The sequence below is a fragment of the Chinchilla lanigera genome, unplaced genomic scaffold (assembly GCF_000276665.1).
Source record: "Chinchilla lanigera isolate Chin_1 unplaced genomic scaffold, ChiLan1.0 scaffold00015, whole genome shotgun sequence".
In the NCBI taxonomy this organism is placed as follows: domain Eukaryota; kingdom Metazoa; phylum Chordata; class Mammalia; order Rodentia; family Chinchillidae; genus Chinchilla; species Chinchilla lanigera.
In genome coordinates this window covers 16,166,177-16,186,052 of record NW_004955416.1, presented here as the reverse complement: position 1 = coordinate 16,186,052, position 19,876 = coordinate 16,166,177, and the positions used below count along the sequence as shown (strand labels likewise).

The window sequence follows — 19,876 nt, the reverse complement described above, 5'->3', positions numbered from 1 at the left end:
ACCTACCTCCCCGCGCTTCCAGAGGGGGCTCGCAGAGCTGAGGACGCGCCCGCCCTGCTCAAGGTCTCTCCCTCGCTCCCTCCGTACCGGCACCTGACGCGGGTGCCAAGGGGCTCCGGGCACCTTTCTGTGTCCCTTCCCTCGATCAACCGCGACTCCGCAACCCAGCCGCTGCCGCTGCGGCCACCGCCCGAGGGGACCTACGGACAGGACGCGGGCAGGAGGAGGGGTGCGCAGCGCCCGCGCGGTGTCCCCTCCAGGGCACAGCGAGACCCAGGCCTCGGGGCCGGGAGTCCCTGGCCGCCTCACCAGGTGCTCGAGACGGAAGTTTTTGGAGAGGGAGTCCAACTCTTCAAGGTAACTGTCACCTTCCCCTCTGGGAAAGGCTCTCCCCGGCGTCGGGAGAGGTGATGAGGTACGCGCCTCGGGGCTGGGGACTGCGCGCCCTCGGTCTTCCCGCTGGGGCTCCGCACGTCCCCAGCAGCATCCACAGAAGAGTTGAGCAAACTTTTCGGCTCCTGCGGCCTCAGAGTGAATGGGGTTGAGGAATTCAGGAGGAGGGGCTCTTGTCTCCTCGAACCTGAATGAAGGAACAAGGAGCTTTCTCCACACTCCCGTGTGCGTTCAGGTCCTGGGGCGGGAGGATATAGGGATGTGCAGTACATCCCTATGGTCAAAGAAAAGTGAGTTCAAATCCTCGCGGGGCCTTTTTGGGTCTGGTGCAGACTTCAGGTTACTGAGTCTGTCACCTGGGAATGGGGACTCCTCCACGGTGGCGGAAGGAATCCACGAAATGATGTGGACCGCAAGCCAGGTACGCAGCAGGTGCCTGAGCGGGAAACCCACGTCCTTCACCTCTTCGCTCAGTGCAGGGGTCACTGGGCATCTGAAGAAGTGGGGAAGGGCTGGGAGGAAACTGGCCGAACCTGGGACAGGGCAGCTCAAGACCAGGCCAGCGCTCCAAACATGCCCGTGTCCACCAAAAGAGCAGGGCAGATGGGGATGCAGACCAGGGCCACTTTTTTCCATTCGGGGTTCCTCTAAAATGAAGCTGAGGATAGTGGAGCAGGAGCCCTTGCCAACTCTGGGGGCGGGTAGGAAGCTGTCACTATGTCAACTCAACCTACATTCTAGGCCAGAGCAAGCTCCAGGAGGGTGGTGGTTTGTCTCCAGGTGAGAGACAGGCTCCAACCCAAACTTTTCCACCGTTATCCTCCTTGCCATCCTGAAGGTGGGGGTTCCAATGGGGTTTCCTCCCGAATCAGCTCAGCACCCTGCATGCTGATTGATGTGTGACTCCAGGTTCTGTGGGGGCAGCTGTCAGGAGGCACAGGGGGCGGTGCGTGGGGTGCTTCGGGCCCTGGTGTAGCAGTGGGTGCAGTTTAGGAACCACTGGGCTTTGGAAGCACAGCTGTCTCTTCTCATCCCGTGAGGAAGGCGAGGGAACTCATGAAGGTGGATGACTTTCTGAACATGTGACTTAGGGGCAGACACGACTGGAGTCTGGGTTTCCTGAGCCTAGAGCCAGATCCTCCTCCTGACTGCAGAGTCTAGAAGTTTTCTGGACTCTGTCTTTATCTCTCTTCCTGGCCTTCTGGTTGCTGTGGACAAGGACCAGTCCAGTTACCTGTGTGCCCTTGGCAGCATGGTTTCTGAGGAGCTGTGCAGATAGATGTGGGGTGTTGGCCTGTGGACCTCGGAGCCCAGGAACTGAGGGGCAATGGGAAGAGACCTGCCCCCAGCTTGACAAGGGTGGAAGTAGTGGGTGGGGGGGTGTTTCTAATTTGAAAGACAAAATATAGAAAAAGTTTAATGAAGGGACTATCAGAAAGAACAAAATACTGGACATTCCAAGATGCTGGAATTTTTCGAGCTGTGCTTAATGTTGATACATTTATGTGTAGTTTCTAGCACCAGCGCCCAATAAGATAGTCATTCATTCATTCTCCAGTACCTCCTGAGTGCCACCCAGGTGCCAGGCTCTGTGCTTCTCATGGGTACTCGGTACACAGTAGATGGGGCGACCCGAGCAAAACACTTAGCTCAGTGCCCACAACCGGGCAAAGACTCAGTACCTGTTTGATACTGTTATTAATATTAAGTAGTTTTCCTGTTCCTAAAATTTTCCATGAAAATCATCCTTACATAATCATACTTACATTGGAATTCTCTCCTTAATGTTTGAAAGCCCTCGTTACACCCTGCCCGACTTGCTGCCTGCTCAGGCACGCACTCCCATCCCAGGAGCCCCCAACCTGCATGCTAGGGGGCTCACTCTGTCCCCACCTGCCCGCTCCAGGCTGCAGAAGGAGCTCCAGGAGTACATGGTGCACAAGGCAGACTCCAGTTCAAATCCCAGCACAGCCACTCGGTGACCCAGTGGCCTTGATGAGATTACTGAGTCTCCTTGAGGCTGAGGTTCCTTTTCTCTAAAAAAAAAAAGGAGAAAAACCTCCAGAAATGGATTTTTGCAAGGATCAAAAGACATAAGCTGGGCACAGTGGCATGCCTGTAACCTCAGCACACCCAGGCTGAGCAGGAGGCTGGGCAGGAGGATCGCAAGTTCAAGGGTTATACATAGGGAGACTGTCTCAAAAAAGCGAGACATAATGTGGGTGCTTTGTCCTGCCTTCAGGGGGCCCCACAAACCTGGATTCTTCAGCTGGGACAGCTCCCAGGCCCCACTGGGGTCACAGGCTGTGAATTCAGGATAGTACATGTTTGGAGTGTTCTCTTAGCCACAGACTGTATTCCAGCTTTGAGTGTGGGGAAGCCCACGGGCCTCTGCATGGAGTCTCACTTTCAGTCTATCTCTGTCTGCAGGTACATCTGGGACACGGTCTGTCCCACTGTTGCCTGTGACATGGATTTAGTGGGACTTTTAATAAAATAGGAAAAACAAATAAACTTGTAGTGCCTCCCATGTAGCTAAGGGCAAAATTTCTGGACATTTTTATTCCCTGTTGTGTATTTTACAGCTCTCTTCAAGGGTATGGGTGTCCATAATATATGTATATATGCAAATGTATACAAATTTAATATTTGCATAATGTGTTTCTTGCTGCAAGTTGTGGTCAGAAAAGTTTGGAAGACACTAGTCTCATGATGCTAGTCCTGTCTCTGGGAAGTTCCTGCCTTGTGGCTCCAGGTGGCAGGCACTGGGGTGCCCTTGCTGCAGCCGTACCAACACCTGGCCTGACCCTTAGTATCTGGGAGTGAACACAGCTCGGGGTGGAAGCCTGGGCTAGGGATGAAATGCAAATTCAAGGAAGATGACTCAGATAGGAATCAAGGTGGTGGTGGTGGGGTCTCTGCTTACAAGGGGCAGTGGGGAAGGGTCAGCTGAGTGCTGTTCTAGGAAGGGGTCTGAGGGTAGAAGCACGTCTTCTCACTGTCTCTGCATCTGTCCCCTTCCTGTGAAAGGGTCCAGGCACAGTGTAGGGCTGGAGAGGGAGCAGCAGTGCAGTAAGAGGACCAGAGAGAAGGAGAATTTGTAGGGAGACCGGTAAAACAGTTCCTTTTTTCAAAAGTTGAATCTAGGGCAAGAACGGAAATGCTTGAGTTTACTTTTAAAAACTCAGAGCCTCCTTGTAAGCAGCGAAGTATATGTGTGTGTGTGTGTGTGCACGCCCATGCATGTGTGTGTGTGTGTGTGTGTGTGTGTGTGTATGCACTGGAGGGCGGGCCCTGTGGGCTGGCTGGGGTATGTAAGAGGCAACTTTGCTCACTCTCAATGGCCTTACAGTATACCCTAAAGAAGCTTTTTGTTAAACTCATGAATAGGTGGATTTGGGGTGTGTGATGCTGGGCATCACGATTTGGCTATTTGGTTACCTTTGAGGTTACATGTTTTTCCTTTTAAGATGTCCGTCCAAAAAAGGAGCCACGTCTCTGACTTTGCCGAGAGGGGCTGCTTGTCTCACTAACTGATTTGATTTGAGGGACAAGGGTAAGAAAGACAAAGGACAGGGCAGATCTGCAGTCCGTGGCCTGGGACAACCCCTTGGCCTCTGGCTGTACCCAGGTCAGACACCCCGCATCTCAGGGCCTGTGATGACCCTCATTTCAGAGTTCACAAGGGGTCCTGAGACTAGAGAATGGAAAAACCGTACCCCAGGCCAGCCCAGAGCAGATTGCGTTGGGGCTGTGTGAATCTAGATGTTCAGACCTTCATCCTAGAACATCCCACATCCACAAGGATCATTCATTCATTCATTCATTCATTCATTCATCACTTAGCAGTACTAGCTATTCACCAGGCATTATGATGGGTGTGCTGTACACAGCAGGGATAAACTAGTTCATTCTTCCTGCCTTTTGCCTCTGTGTTCTCACCATCTAAAGTGAGGAAGGGCTGTGATCGACTTAACCCTGACCCTTCTTTTTCTATAAAGCAGTTGTTCTCAGTTGGGGGTTCCTTTGCCTCCTGGGGAACTTAAGGCTCTGTCTGAAGGCATTTTTTTTTCATTTCTCGCTGTGACCATGTTGGGGACAGGGCATGTTAGCACGTAGTGGAGACAAACTGGGAAACTGCCAAACATCTCCAGTTGGAGAGGACACCCCATACACAAGCGCACACAGAGAGAATCATGCAGCCCCAAAGGCCAGTCATGCCAAGACTAAGAATCGGCCCCACCTTCCTTCCACCAGGGGCCTGGCCTTGCCTGCTTGTGTGGAGCAGCAGGAGGACGGCGGCGGGATTGAGGGTCTGGCAGACAGTGAAGAGCAGACACCAACTGCAAAGGGGGAAAAGGCGGGTCCCCGGGGTCCAGAGGAGAGGACTTGGGCTTTAACAGCCCAGATCTAGGTTGGAATCCCAGGTGTGTGTTCTTGGGTGCCTCGTCCTCCTCTCACAGCCTGTTTCTGCATCTGTGAAATGGACTTGTGGGGCAATGGTGAGGGTTCAAGATACAGCCAATAAAGAACCTGGCATGAAGTAGACCTATAAGGAAAAAGCAGATGTTATTATCTCTGAGGCCTTTCAAGGTCCCACTATGGAAAATTAGCAGGTGTGGACATGTGACCTTGAAGCCAAAGAAGGTTGCCGTTTGGGGCAGGGTTGCCATAGTGACACCTTATGCTGAGGGGTGGGAGGGGGGTGGTGGCAGCAACTTCCCCCGACACAGGCCAGCGGGAGTGAGAACATCTGGGAGGGCCTGGCCTCCAGGGTGTCCAGAGGGAGGGAGGATCCCTGGACATAGTGTGGCAAGATCTGGGCATTGACTCTAGACGAGGTCGGGATCCACTGATCCACTGATCCACTGAGACCCTACCATCTATGAAGGTCCCCTGTGGCAGTGCCCTGAAGCCAAGGCAGGGACCTTTTGTTTTTGGTGTGTGCTCTACCTAACCCTGTGCCAGGTACAGGCAGAGCAACCGAATGAATAAATGAATGAATGAACAGGCTGCTCCACTCCCAATGCCTTTCAGTTCTTGACAAGAAGACCTATAATACCCAGATGGGAAGTACTTCACTTAGCCCCGCCTCCAAGCCTTTTGGAGTAGGGTGCCGAGGTAAAGAAGCAGGGAGGGACCACTGGTTCCCAGTAAGCACTGGGTCTGGCTACAACTCTGGGCAGCAGCGCCCTCTGGAGGGTACCCAAGATACAGCAGTCGTGCTGTGGAAAAGAAGGCTCAACCAGGATCAGAAGCCAGAGACTTACTATTGTATCTTCCTGCATACACATCATGGAACACTTTCATTTTCCTGTCTGTGAAATGGAGTTACAATAACCCAAGTCGTGTGGATTTGAGTATCAGGCACCCCTGAGCCTCTCTCTTATAAGACAGAGCAGAGAGGGACTTAGGGCTTGCCATGCTACCATCATTATGTAGACAGGGAGACTTGGACTTGAGGGGGTGGCCCATGCGCTGCTCCTGGCAGAACCTTCAACCCTGGCTCTGAGGGCCTCCCTTCACACCAGAGGCCGCGTGCAAATCAGCTAAAGCAAATAGCAGGTCACAGAAACTCTGTGCTGTCTGATCAGAGCCCAACCATCGACAGATTTAGTCCTGGGGCCACCCTTTGTGTACCCCCAGGGCCACCTTCTGGCTCTTCCCTCCAAGTCCTGGTTGTCCCTTGGGCCACTTCTTAGGAGAAAGCCCTTCACAAGAGACATGTCCAAGCAAGGGGACGCAGCCTCCCTTTGAGAGCCTGACTTCTGTGTCCCAGCCACTACCCCAAGCGTGGGTAGGGGTTTCCCCCAGCAAAGCCTGAGGCCTTGCGGGATCTTCCCCCTCCACTTCACACTTCTGCCTGAGTGTCCTGAGTCCAGGACACTCAGGGGAACATCTAGACTTTAGGATGACTCAGGGATATAGTAGATCCTTTTCAGCTTTATAATACACTGGCAAGCAAGCCTGGGGACTTTCCCAGGAGGTGGACTTTGGTCCTAGAATCAGAAGCATTGGAAAGTTTTTTTAAATGCACACGCTGGGAGAATCTGCTTGGTGAGAAGGAGGTGAGGCAGGAATCTGCTGCTGGAATCGCCTGGGGTGACTCCAGTGCAGTACAGTGTGTGAGCCCGATTTAAACTGCAAACAGCTCATCAGGGTGGACTCAGTTCTAAGCTCTTCCTCCAGCGGTGCATCTTGGGGTCACTCGCCCTCCTCAGAGACAGGACTCCCACCTCTGCCTGTTTATCCTTGGGGGCAGTGTGAGGGCTCAGGTCTCCTTTCCCTGCCTCCTTGCTCCTGCTGAGATGGCTCTGGTTCCATAATGCAGCTGCTCCCAACCTTGGGTTAAAGTACGTTGTCTCTCAGAGCTAGGCTGGGCTTCCCCAAAGTGGCTTCTGTAAAACATGCCTTGCAAGGGCAGCCATGGGCATGCACATGTGAGAAGTCCCACCCTCCCGCAGGAAACTCAGAGGTCAGAGAAATTACATGGGCCCCTCTCCCACTGAGGGGCTGGAGATTGCCATGGAGCTTCAGAGACAAGTGGGACCAGAGACCTTTTTCCCTATGGCACACTGAGGTACTCCAGGAGGATGTGGATCTAAGTGATTAGCAGGTCTGACCCTGCAGAGGAGCAGCAGATGGCCATGCTAGGGCCCAAGGGGCAGTGCCAGGGGACAGGGAAACCCATCAGTGGGGATTAAGTCCCCAACCTCAAGGCGACCCTATGCCTCTTCTTTTCCCATCTGCGACCTTCTATTTCAGTGCTGGCTCATTTTAGTTCCTTCTTTTTTTTTCCTCCCTTCTGGAATTTTTTTTTCCCCAGTATTGAGAATTGACTCTGAAGCCTCCTTACTGAGCTATACCTCAGCCTTTTTAACATATGTATTTATTTATTTATTTATTTATTTATTTATTTATTTATCTTAGGATGGAGTCTTGTTAAGTTCCTAAATTGCCCAGGCAGGGCTGGAACTTGCAATCCTCCTGCCTCAGCCTTCCAGATTGCTGGAACCACAGGTTTGCACTATCATGCCCACTTCTGGGTTTAGGGAGGCAGGACATTAGTGCCCCAGCATGCCCTGCAGCTGGGTACTCTTCTACACCCCATGCCTGGCTACCTCTCACCCTGCATGTAAGCCCAGGGCTAATCCAGTGAGTTTGGCTTGCTTGCTGGGTGACACCAGGGAGCGCTGGCCTCCTAGGAGCCTCTGGGTAGCCCCCTTCGGTGAGCAGAGGCCCTGGAGCCAGGCAGGGAGGATCCCGGTAGAGGGCTGCTCTTTGTCTCCCATCCTCACTACCCCTGGACCTCAAGGCCCCGTCATGGGGCGCCTTCAGCCCTTCTCCAGCCATCAGTCCCCTCCAAGGCATCATCATTCTGAGATCTCCACCGGTTTCCTAAACCCAAGACATGCTGGCTTCCACTGCAACTTATTTCCTTAATGTTTTAGCAGAGACTCCCGGGTCACAGAGGGTCTGGTTGCTTAGGTGGCCTTCACACCCATTCCTGAGGGACAGGAGTGGGGTGGGGATGGGGTGGCTGAGGAAGGCCCTGCACTGGAGTGGTGCCTGCAGCTTCCTAGACTCCCCAGCCCCTCCCCATGCCTCTTCCCTTGCGACACCACACCTGCCACACCAGGGACCCAGGGCTCCCAGCTCCCCAACAGCAGAGTCAGCAGGACCCCTGCATGCAACCCACGAGGCTCTGGCTGGGCGTAGTGTCTGGGAAACGGTGACTAATGCTGCCCCTCCTCCGTCACTGCAAGTCCTGGGGAGTGGCTCGCCCTTAGATGCCCGCAGCACTCGGTGGATCGATGGATGGCTGGGGTTATTTGCATATTCCTTCTCTGCCTGCACACATGCAGAGGCTCCCTGAAGGCTAGAGAGATGGTCCTGTCCCTCTGCCAGTCAACTTAATCCCATTTGTGACCCGAAGGCCCTCAGGAGTTGACCCACCCACGGCTGACCCCACCCCTCCTCAGGCTCAGTCTCCCCTCCCTGGAAGCCTTCCAGACCCTGCTGTCTTGCTTCCAACCCCAGGCTTGGCCCGCTTTGTCCCCAGGCCCGATGCTCTTCCCACCTGTGAGCATTTACCCTTGCCCGGTCCCTCAGCTCCAAGTGCCACCTCCTCTCAGAAGCCTTCTTTGCCTACCCTTTGTCAGATTTTCAGTAGCCCTGCCAAGTTCTGTCAGGACAGCCTGAGTTCTCCATCTTTTGAAGCCAATGATATGGCATGCTCTGTTTCCTGCTTCCGTCACAGCCGAGGAAATGGGACCCAGAATATCCTCACCCTGGCTCAGGGGCTCAGGGGCTCAGGGGCTCAGCTGATGTTCTGTCACCATTGAGTGGCACCAGTGATGCCGAGAGGGGAGCGCTGCCCCCTTTGTACATCTGCCCCTTGCCTCCACCCCCTCCCCCCGCTCCCCGGCCATTCCCCATGCTGGACAGCAGCTGCTTCGGAGATCTGTCCCTGTGTTTAGGTCTTGAGCACTTTGGCCTCCGAGCTCTGCCCTGGGCCGCCCCACTTGCATGGGTGGTCTCTCGCCTTCCTAACTGTCAGGAAAAGGCCTATGGTTTCCCTGGCCGTAGGCAGCTCATGGCCTTCCTGAGGCTGTCACCTCCAAGGGCAGCTCCTGTCACCAAGGACACGGTGACAGCTCACGCTGGTCTCACCCCTGAGTGCTTATCCCAGAAACTCCAGTTCCATCTTACTTTTCTTCAGTTGTGACCGGGACTCTAGCACATTGTCACCTTTATTTACAGCCCCAGAACTTGGTTCATGGGAGCATCTGGGAGGCCAGTGTCTTCCAGGAGTAGACCAGGTAGAGAGGCTCCCAGCCCAGTGTGCTCTTCCCTAGTAGTGTGACTTTGACAGGAGTGATTGGTCTCGCTGGACCTCAGTTTCCTTATGTGTGAATTGGGTGTGAGGGCTCTCGGCCCATAGATTGGTGGGCACGTGAGTGCAATGGGGTAACCCCGTTCCATGAAGAATGGAGCGCAAAGCAGCGGCTGGCCCAGGCCCCATTCCTGACGTCTCCGCACCTAGCCTGTGTTCAGTGACCATGTCCACACTGTGACTGCCTCTTCCAGCCTGAACTCATGCTCCTGGCTGCTTCCCTGCCCACTCGGAGAACAAGCAGGTACTGTAGACTGCAACAAGAGCCCCGTGTGCTCTGCCACCTTCAAGCTAACTGGGGAAAAGGAAGGTGAAGAAAGTCAGGCTTGACTTGTGGGAAGCCTGGTAAAGGCCTTGTTGTACCCAAAGCCCCTACGTTACGTAACCCTAGGGAGCGCCATGCCATTGTGGCTCACATGCACACTGGCCCTTGGAATTGTGTAGTGCACACCCTTTACCACTGTCCCAGGCAGACTTCGCTGTACCTCATTCTTGCAACCCTTCCCTTCGGGCTGCACTACAAATGTTGCACTGCAGAGGAAGGCCTGGCAAGAACTTCTCCTCAACTATTCTCAGGGCTGGCTAGCATGGCTGTGCCACCAGTAGCCATGAGGGGAGAGAGGAGCTGGGGCAGGACTGGGAGCTGCCCCACATTCTCCTCTTGGGACTGGGGAGTGGAGAATTCTAAACGTCCCGGGAGAACATTGAATGATTCTGAGCAAGTTTAGGCAGCTGAACAGACTCAGTTCTGCCTCCAGCCGAAACACCACCCCGCGTGGACTCCAGAAGAAAAGAGGCAAAGTCGGGAGAGGACAGAACCTGTCTCTTTCTTCCTCAGTTTTCCTAGAAATGCAAGAGCCCAGGAAATTACAGGGGAGCGGAGAAGCCTATGACACCCTGAGGGTCGGGGAGCCAGGCCACGAGCTCACAAAGACTGGACTCCTGTCGGAGGGCAGAAGAGAAAGAACTAGAAAGGCCACCAAGAACAATCCTAGGACGTGAAAGTTCTGTCTAGATGGAGGCAAGAAAGACAGAGGAGAATAGTCTATACTCAGAATAGACAGAAGCCGTAACTTCCCAAGTAGTCTAAGTGATGCTGAGGTTGGCCACCGAGTATGGTTGGCCATCTCCTTGTTAAAGATTTAAGTTAATGGCAGTCCTGCGATGAGAGTTACTGTTTGTACTCATCCTCTTTGCTGTGACAAAGTACCCAAAACAAAGTGGCTTGAAGCAGCAGAAATGTACTATGTCACAGTTCTGGGGGCTGGGAGTGCAAACTCAGTTATCCACAGGGGCACTCCCTCCTCCACCCATCCTAGGCTGTGGGTGTGGCCATCGAGCCCTGGCTTCCGGCTGCCCTGCTGTGATTTCCGGCTCTGGTGTCCCTGTTCCTTCCATGTCCTCATGTCTTCCCTGGCCATCTCCCCCTCCTATAAGGACATCAGTCACACTGGACTAGGGCCCGTCCTAGCCACCTCATGTTAACTCAATTACATCCGTGAACACCCTACTTCCACAAAAGGTCACAGTCATAGTCACCAAGGGGTAGGACTGCAATATATCTTTGGTGGGGAGGACATGGTTCAGCTTATAATGCTCTTTGTTGACTTGCTCCTGTGCTTTTGACTTGTGCCTCATCCAAGGGATTTAAAGGAAGTTCTATGCAGGGAGGAAGGTTAAACAGCTCAGTGCTTTCATGCTAACTGGAGACTGAGTGGGGAGAATATAAAGGCCCTTGAGCCATCTGAGCTGGGCTTACCTTGTGCACACGCTCCTCGCTGAAGTGGGAAAGGCTCTATAGAGCAGGTCTAGTTGTCCCCATTTTATAGATGATGAAACTGAGGCATAGCTGGTAAACAGTAGACCCAGAATGTGAACTCACGACTGTCTGATTCCAAAGTCCTTGGCTTCCAGGCTATTCTGTGCACTGTGCTCAGAGAAAAAGTGAATGTCTCAGTCTTGACTCTGGCTCTAGAATAAGAAAAAGCGAAGGCTGTCGCCCATTCTGGGACCCTCTGGCCAGGGTGTGTGTGAAAAGCCCTGTTTCTTCTGCATACTGAGGCCAAGAATTTTGTGCGAGTCCCTTTGGCTCAGGGTCAAGGTCTCCTTTGCAAGCTGGAGTTGTGAGGTGCAAAGACCTTGGGCCCACACTCTTTTGAACATAGTGACCAGAAAATTCTGTTTCTCTGCAAATTCCCAAGAGTTGCAATCCTTAAAGAGCTTGCTCCGTCCTCCTACCCCATAACTGACTGCTGCCTTGCTCACCGGTGGACACTCAGTGGCTTTGACCCTCGGACTCCAGTTCCCACAAGGCCCGTCAGAGCTGGAGTATGTTTCACCGGTGACAGTCTCAGCTATAGATTTTTAATAAGGACATAACATTTCATTTTGTTCTTAGAAACAGACTTCCTTTAGAAAAGGATAAAGGACAGAGTAGAAAGCTCAGGAAATATAGATACTCAAGTGAAAAAAATCAAAATTTGCTATAAACTTGCCACCCAGAGATAATCACAGTTTAGTTTCTGTCTTTCTCATGAATAGATAGACACGAGAATAACATGAAACAGCTTTCTATGTAGCATTTTACAACTTCCTTTCTGTGGCTACTGACATAGAACTAACACGTCTCCAAGCCAGTAAAGAGTTTTCCCAACTTGAGCGCTCCCTGTGCTGGGCACGGCGGGGGGTACCAGGGGAGGAATGGGGAGCTTTCCCTGCACTCCAGGATGGAGCGAGTCATCCGCAGTGACAGCACAGCGTTCGTGCGATGCAGGGAGCCCTATCTCTGCCCCAGTCCTGCTCGCTGCTGACGCAGCATTGAGGGAATTTTCCTGTCGGGAAAAAAACAGCACAGCTGCTACCATCAAGTTCAGCTGCCTTTGAGGCTCAGCCACAGGGCACCGTGGCATCGCCGGAGAGAGGCTATGCTGAGAAATCCCGCAGGTGCTCTTCCTGCTGGCTGTGTGAACCCAGTAAGTTACTCTCGGATTTGGCCCCCGCTCCTTCGTCCCTCCCATGGTGGGAGCACCTTGAGGTCCCAAGCGCGTGTCTGGTGTTTGAGGACATGTACTTTCATATGATAGCACAAACCAACTCTTTTCCGCTGCTCTCCAAGCTGGGGGTGGTGGCACACACCTCTAATCCCAGCACTCAGGAGGCTGAGGCAGGAGAATCGTTGCTAGTTTGAGACCAGCCTGGGCTACAAAGTGAGCTCAAAGCCAGCCTGAACTGTGAAATAAGACCCTGTCTCAAAAAGACCAAAACAAAACAAAAAAAAACAATGATCCAGTGCAGCAATGGGTGAGACATTATTGTGTCTCACAGCAGATGCAAGGGGTCTTTCCAACATGGAGCCTCACTAAGAGCTTTTCAGGGGACAGCGGTTGATTATACTTGGTGTCACATTTTGTGTGGTTTTAGAGCCCAGCCCCACAAAAATGTAGCTCCTCTGTGGAGTATGTGACAGTGTCCCCCGCTGTGGGGGATGCTCACTGCGGGGAGCACCTGGGAGGACCCCGGGCACGTGAGGGCTTCTGTGGCATATAAAGCACTCCAGGAAAAAGCCCTGGAAGCTATCCAGTGCGAACTGCACATAAACACATCTAGAGAGAGTGCTGAGGAAAACTATTGATTTCCCTCCTCAGAAAGGAAGGTAGTAATCAAGTTCAGAGAGGCAGAAGGCAAAAGGGCGGTTGCCAGGAGCCGGCGGTAGGGGCTGTTGCTGAATGGATACAAATTTTCGGGTTTGCAGGATGACAAGTTTCAGAGATGGATAGCGGTGCTGGTGGCATAACAGTGTGGATGCTAAATGCCACTGAACCGTACACTTGGAACTTATTATGATGGTCAGTTTTATGTAATAGGTAATTTAAGACAAGTTTAGGCAGCAAAGAATCAGTCTTTTGAAGAATAAAAAAGTAGCTGTTTTGGGAGGCTGATGTCCCTGGAGGAGCACAGGCAGGGAGGAAGTGGGAGGAACAGGGAGTCTCCAGCTGCAAGGGTGTCCTGCAGGGAGGCTCTCGGGTACTGTGACCCTGCCAGCCTCGCAGGGGACAGTCACAGCCAGAAAAGGCTTGTGGAGACCTGCGGGGACACTGGAGACGGCCAGAAAGGAAGGGAGCAGAGAAATTGGGAAGTTTGCCAGTGCTGGCAGCTCTTAGCTGACCTTTGAGACACTTGGGATTTGTGAGGAGTCTTCTGAGGGGTTCTCTGTCTCTCTTTGAGTTTGGGGCCTTTTTCTACAGCTTGAGTTGTCCTGGTCTTTGTCGTCAAACTTTGACACCGAACCCAATCAAAGAACTCTTCTGTAGTGGGCACTCAGCAAATGGCTGGCAATCCACGATGTTATTGTTGTTGTTGTTGTTGTTTGTTTTTTGCAGTGCAAGGGATGGAACCCAGGGCTTTGCACATGCTAGGCAAGCACTCTACCTCTGAGCTACACCACCTGCCCCTTAATTGTGATTTAAATAAGGCTGAGGTTTTGTAGTGACGATGACAAACCTCCAGGGGGCGCCACCTCCCGTTCCTGGCCCCTGCTCTTGGCCCCTACTTGTGAAGCAGGGACCAGGGTAATAATTTAGGGGAACAGACTCTGAAATCAGACTCATCTGGGTTTGCTTCTGGCTCTGGGATTTGAGCTAAGCTATTGGCCCCCCTGAGCCTCCTTTGCCTCAGATCTAAAATAGGGCAAGTACAATGTGCTTCACCCAGGAATATTGTGAGCGGTGAGTGAGATAACTCCTGGCTTAGTTTCATGTCTTCAAGGGGGTGGCAGGGTAGGGGGGGACGGCCAAGGTTGGGTGATTCCCAGCCGCCATGGGCACAGCCTCCTTGCAGAGGCAAATGGATGCTCCTGCTGGGATGGAAGACAATGGTGAGCTTGGCCATAGCAAGACATCTTGGAGGACTTCGTGGAGGAGGAGCCAGCCAAACAAAGATGGTGCAGGCTGTGATTTCCTCCTGAAAACACATTCTCTGAAATGTCCAGAGCCTTCCCATCACCCAGAGAGGAGAGTTCAATCGTGAGGGCTCCCCCAGGCCCGGTCCAGCCTCCTGTCTAACTGTATTTGGTCTACAGCACTTGGACCCATCTTTCCTCCATGCTTCTGTGTCTGCAGCTCTTTCCTTGTAGAATGCGCTTGTCCTGCCTAGAGGCAGCCACAGTACCTGTGTATCAGGCCCGAATGGCATCTTCTTCACATCTCCGCAGCAGGGGGAGGCAGCTCCGGTGCTCCCTGCCAGAGGCTCCCATACTCTCAGCTCAGCCCTCTCGTCCACCCAGAGAGCCCTGGACTAGGTGCACGGAAGGTTCCTTTGCGGAGTCCCCTCAGCATCTATGCCAGAGGCGTCCACGTGGGGGCGTTCAAGAGCAGAGAGGAAGCAGGGAGGAAAGCCGAGCAGTGCTTGGAGCTTTTCCTGGTGAAAGGCATATTCCTGCCACAGGAGGGCCGGGAAGGGTACGCTGCCAGGAGGGGAAAGCACTGTCAATGAAGGGCGGCCAGGGTGCAGAGGTCTTGTCCTTCTGCCAATACCGATCCACTCTGGGCAGAATACACAGACTGACAGAGCCGGAAGGTACCCTTTAGGGAGGTCCCCAGAGTCCAAGAGAGACCAGCCGTAGCTCCCAGCTGTCCTCCACTGCCAGAGTCATGGGAGCAACACTTATTTCTCTGGCAACAATGTGCGTGACACAGAGAGCCTTGCCGATACAGCGAGCTCCCCCAAGACCTAGATCCAGGGTTTTTACTGGGGGTGGGTCACACAGACACGGCGGGTCACCCACATGGCTGGCTTTAGCCTCCATCCCCACATTGCCTAAGAGCACCACCATAAATCCCACTGTTAGCCTGTCTGGCATTGCCCAAGACCCCAGGTAAATAGACCCTCATCAGGCGGGACCTCCTGGGAGCTGGGAGCGAGGGCCAAGCTTCCTTTGGATGAGGTTAATCTTTACGGCACAGAAGGGCCACTCTGTGGAAATGGTACATGAAATCCCGTGTGTGCGTGGGCAGCATTTCCTAACCATTGTGTCCATGGCTGCCTGCAGCACTCAAACACAAATGTGACCCCCAAAGAAATTAAGTGGCTGTTTTCTGTGAGGTCCTTCCCTGCCCTGGGAATCAAAGGCAAATTAGGGTCAAGAGAATGAGCTTTGACTGCAAATAACCCACCACCTTTCTAACCTTTGAAGGGCTCCCAGAGCTAAACTCCAAGAATCCGAGCATCTGTCCCCAAAGTTTAAGGGATCAGGCTGATCACCTCTCATTTTCTTTTCTTTCTTTTTTTTTTTTTTTCTGTACTAGAGATTGAACCAAGAGGTTTTTGTTTTTCATTTGTTTGGTGATGGGATCTAAATTGCTAAGTTGACAAGGTCAGAACTTGTGATCTGCCTGCCTCAGCCTCCCACAGTTCTGGAATTACAAGTCTGGGCCACCATGCTCAGCTCAGACAAACAAACTTTATTTCTTTCAGCCGAGTTCCAGGGTCCTGGGTCTCTACTTTCCTAGGAGCTCAGCTATAGCTCCACATCCCCAATAACCATTCCTCCCAAACAGGTATTCCCACCAGGACCCTCAGCTTCCAGAAACTTTTGTTTTGTTTTGTTTTTGTTTTTGTTTTTTTTGTTTTGTTTTTCTCCGGTACCGGGAACCGAACTCACGACTTTGCGCTTGCCAGGCAGGCGCTTTTGCCGCTGAGCTAAATCCCCAGCCCCCAGCTTCCAGAAACTTTTGCAAAGGACCATTTTAACGACCTGGGTTAATTCCCAAACAGGGAGGCCACCAGGGAGTCATGCTGGTCTCCTAGCCCAGCCCCCTGCCAGCCTGGCAGTGAGTGGAGCAAACTCAGCTCCACTGGCCCAGGACAGGCTGTGCCTGGTGGAAAGTTTGGGCTGAGGGATGCTCCTTTCCAAACCCCAGCTCTGATATTTACACAAAGTCTGAAATTAATGCAGAGAAAATGTCCAAGTTCCCCAGGCTGGAGCGGCAGGCTGAGAACAGGAGGGGGCCGGTCCTGCCTACCAGGGTTTTTCCACCGAGAGAACAGTGCCCGTGGATGTCCTGGAGCCATGGACCCTGGTGTGCTTCCCACTTCCAATGGGGGCTCCTGGGAATTTGCAACAGGGGAGGAGAGAGGTGACAAGCAGAGGCCGATGGTGTTGAGCCAAGCTTGTCCCAGGGCCCACCCTTCTCCATGCATTGGCTCTGAGCCAGCAAAGGCTGCGGCCACCACTGCCCACCCCCATCCTCGGGAAGGGCCACCCCAGGGTGGAGGTCCCCCCTTCCACCCCTGGACCGCCCTCCCTCCCAGTTCTTGGAAGGGCAGCTTCCCCCAGCCTCATGGCCCAGCGCTGAGGCCTCTTTTGTGCTGGGTACTGTCTCTGTTCCCCGAGCTGGGTAGGCTCCACGCTCCTCCGACAGCACCCACTCGGTTGGTTCCTTCCTGGGGCTCCCTTGCAGGGCTGAGGCCAGAAGGCCTTGTCACCTGTAGAGTGACCCTATCATGATGATCTGTCTCAGGCTTAGCACACCTTCTGTCCCCCGACTGACTGAGAAGGGACATTACTTCTTCCTTCTGCTTCTTTCATTCATTCATTCATTCATTCATTCAGCAAATTCTTTGTGCCAGCCACAAGCACAGCAGACGGAGGTCTCATGGAGTGAGTCTCCTGCTAGGAAGGAGACAACAGGGAAGCACGCAGAACAGGACAAGACTTTGAAAGCAGAGTAACTTGAGGACTGGCAGGAGTGGTGCCGGAGCAGGGGAAGAGGGAGGGGGGGAGCGTGGCCAGGGAAGGGACGTTGGACCTGTGACGGGAGTGATGAGAGGTGGCCAGCTGGGAGAGATCCGGAAGTGTGTGCCAGGGGAGGGAGAGTGGGAGTAGGAACCTTGAGGAAGCAGCTGGGGGAGGGGCAGGACATGGGGACAGAGGGCTGATGTGACCGAGCAGAGGCAGGGCAGGGCAGGGCAGCCATGTTGCCATGGAAGGAGCTAGGCTGTGCTCTTGGGGTGCTCCCCCTCTCTGGTAAGGTTTAAAGGCCAAGCTCCCTATGCTCTGGCTGCCCCTTTCCACCGAAGCTCAGCACCCTGGTCACTCAAGATCCCTGTGTGAAGCCGGGCAGGGTGACAGATACCTGTAAGGCCACTCTGGGAGGCTGAAGCAGGAGAATCCCAAGTTCAAGCCCAGTCTGGGCAACTGAGTGACTCATCAAGACCCTGTCTTAACATTTAAAAATTTGAAAAGGACTGGAGATGTAGCTCAGTGTGAAGGCCCTGAGTTTAATCCCAAGTACTGTAGGATAAAAAAAAAAAAATCCCCAATTTATACCAGCTGCCTTCCTCCCAGCCCCTCCTGCAGCTCTCCCAACAGGATCAGAGCTCCCAGCTGCCATAGAAACCCAGGGTGGTGGTTTGGAGGGAATTGGAGGAAGGTTAGAACAAGCTGCCACAAGAACTCATTGCACCCTGCCTCGCACTCTGACTGGAGATCAGCAACCTCCACAGTCCTCACCCATGCAGATTCTAGCCAGAGAGGACAAGAAATGCTCCCCAGGTCACCCAGAGAGCAAGCGTGAAGTCAGCGGTTTGAAATCAGGTGGTGTTCTTAAATGCCCATCTCCTGTCATCCCAAGTAGTCTCCTTGGAAACTTGAGAAGAGGCTGTCTCAGGACATCGCAGAGAGCCTGGGTCCTAAGTGGACCCTGGAGAGCAGATGAAGAACAGCAAATCTGTCGTCACAGCAGATCCAAGTCAAAGATGTCGCTAGCGGGAGCACACGTCCATAGGGAAGGGACCAAAGCAGGGAGGGCAGAGGGGAGAAATCACCTCCCCTAGGTCTGCTCCATCCACATCCCCACTGCGTCTACCATGGACCCCACAAGTGCAGCCTGAACCATCAGACCCAAACTGTGGCCACTTTTGTCTTTGCTGCTGGACACGCGTCCTCCTGGCCCCTGGTCAGGACAAGCAGGTTGGCCAAGACAGCTCATTAGGCCAATTTCCAAAGTTCAGAAAGGGCCTCATTCCCTGAGCCACTTGCCCTGCCCCCTGGGATCTGCAGCACAGGAAGTGGCAGAGTCCAAGGCGAGGCCCTCGAGTGGCAGTGTGGGACACTCGAAAGGCCAGAAGCCTAGGGAGGGCCCCTGCACACGCCCCTGGGAGCAGGGGTTGGCTCAACAGAGGTGCAGCCTCTCGGTCAGGAGCAGCTGGTTCCCTTTTCAAACCCCATCCCGCAGAAGGAAATCAGCAGCTGCCAGGCAGCACTGGTGTGTGTGGTGGCCATCTTCTTGGAGCTTATGGCCAGTTTGCCTGATGGACCTCAGGGGAGAACCACCATGTCCGCTGTAAGAGCCCAAGCTCCAGGAAGGCCAGGGCTCAGAACCCCAGCAGCACCCCTCCCCTCACCGCTAACAGAAGACCCAAGAGTGAGTTAGGCCCAGCTAAGGACCACCTGCTCCAGACTGCAGGGACATCCCCCCACCTGCTGGAGTTCCAGGCATTCTGTAAGCCTGGGTGGAACCGGAGCTGGTGTTGGGTTTCCCTATTATAAACCGGTTAGAGACATATTTACCCTCTACTGGCCAAATCCCTCTGAACCTGAGATCCAAGAGAACACCCTTCCCACTCCCTCCTTCTTGAAATATGTTTGCTGACTGAATCATGGAATGAATAAGTAAAACTATGAACGTAGAGGGACTGGGAATATTGAGGAAAACTATGGAATTTGTAGCTGAGATCTGGGTTTCAGGATGGGTTTCAGTAGGATGTGGGTTCAGATAACACCATGGACTACTCAGTGAGAACATAATGCTGCCACCACTGCCCCAGTGACACAGTGAAACCCAGCCACGTACAATCCCTGTGACTTTGGACAAGTCACTTGGCCTCTCCGAGCAGTTGTCTCACTATGTATTAAGAAAGGATGGCAATTGCTTTCTTTCTTTTTGCAATTCTGGGGATTGAAGCTACAGCCTTTGCAATGAGCCAAATCCCAGCTCTTTTTTATTTTTTATTTTGTTTATTTTTTTTTTTGGTTTTTCTCCAGTACCGGGAACCGAACTCACGACCTTACACTTGCCAGGCAGGTGCTTTGCCGCTGAGCTAAATCCCAGCTCTTTTTTATTTTTTATTTTGAGATAGGGTCTTACTAAATCTCTCAGCTGTCCAGGATGGGCTAGAATTTGGGATCCTCTTACCTCAGCCTCCCAGAGTGTAGGGATTACTGGCATGCACCACATGCATGGCTAGCAACACCTATCTTTACAAGGCTGAGCTGGCGATTTAGCTCAGCAGCACAGCACCTGCTTGGCGAGCGTGAGGTCATGAGTTCGATTCCCGGTACCAAAGAAAAGAAATACAAGGCTGTTTGAAGGAGGCGATGTAGTCTATGTGCAGCTCTGAGCACAATTCCTAGTCCACAGCAGGCTCCACCTAAAGGCAGTCCGCCGTGTGAAGCTACTGAATAGATTCTGAGGGGAGAGAGGAATGGCTGTCCTCAGTGACCACAGAGAAGCCTCTATGACGAGCCTCTGTCACCAGGACGGTGGTGGCAGCGTTAGGCTCTCACTCAAGATCTCACAGTGTTATCTG

The 19,876-nt window shown here is 53.1% G+C and overlaps 1 protein-coding gene across 1 annotated transcript in view; it reads left to right on the top strand.

The window, feature by feature from the left end:
• Positions 1-6: 6 nt before the first annotated feature.
• Acan (aggrecan) overlaps positions 7-19,876 on the top strand; it is a 60,511-nt gene continuing 40,641 nt past the window's right edge. The window contains exon 1 of the mRNA XM_005381703.1: positions 7-357. The gene's annotated coding sequence lies outside the window, so the exon portion shown is untranslated. The remainder of the gene's footprint in view (positions 358-19,876) is intronic.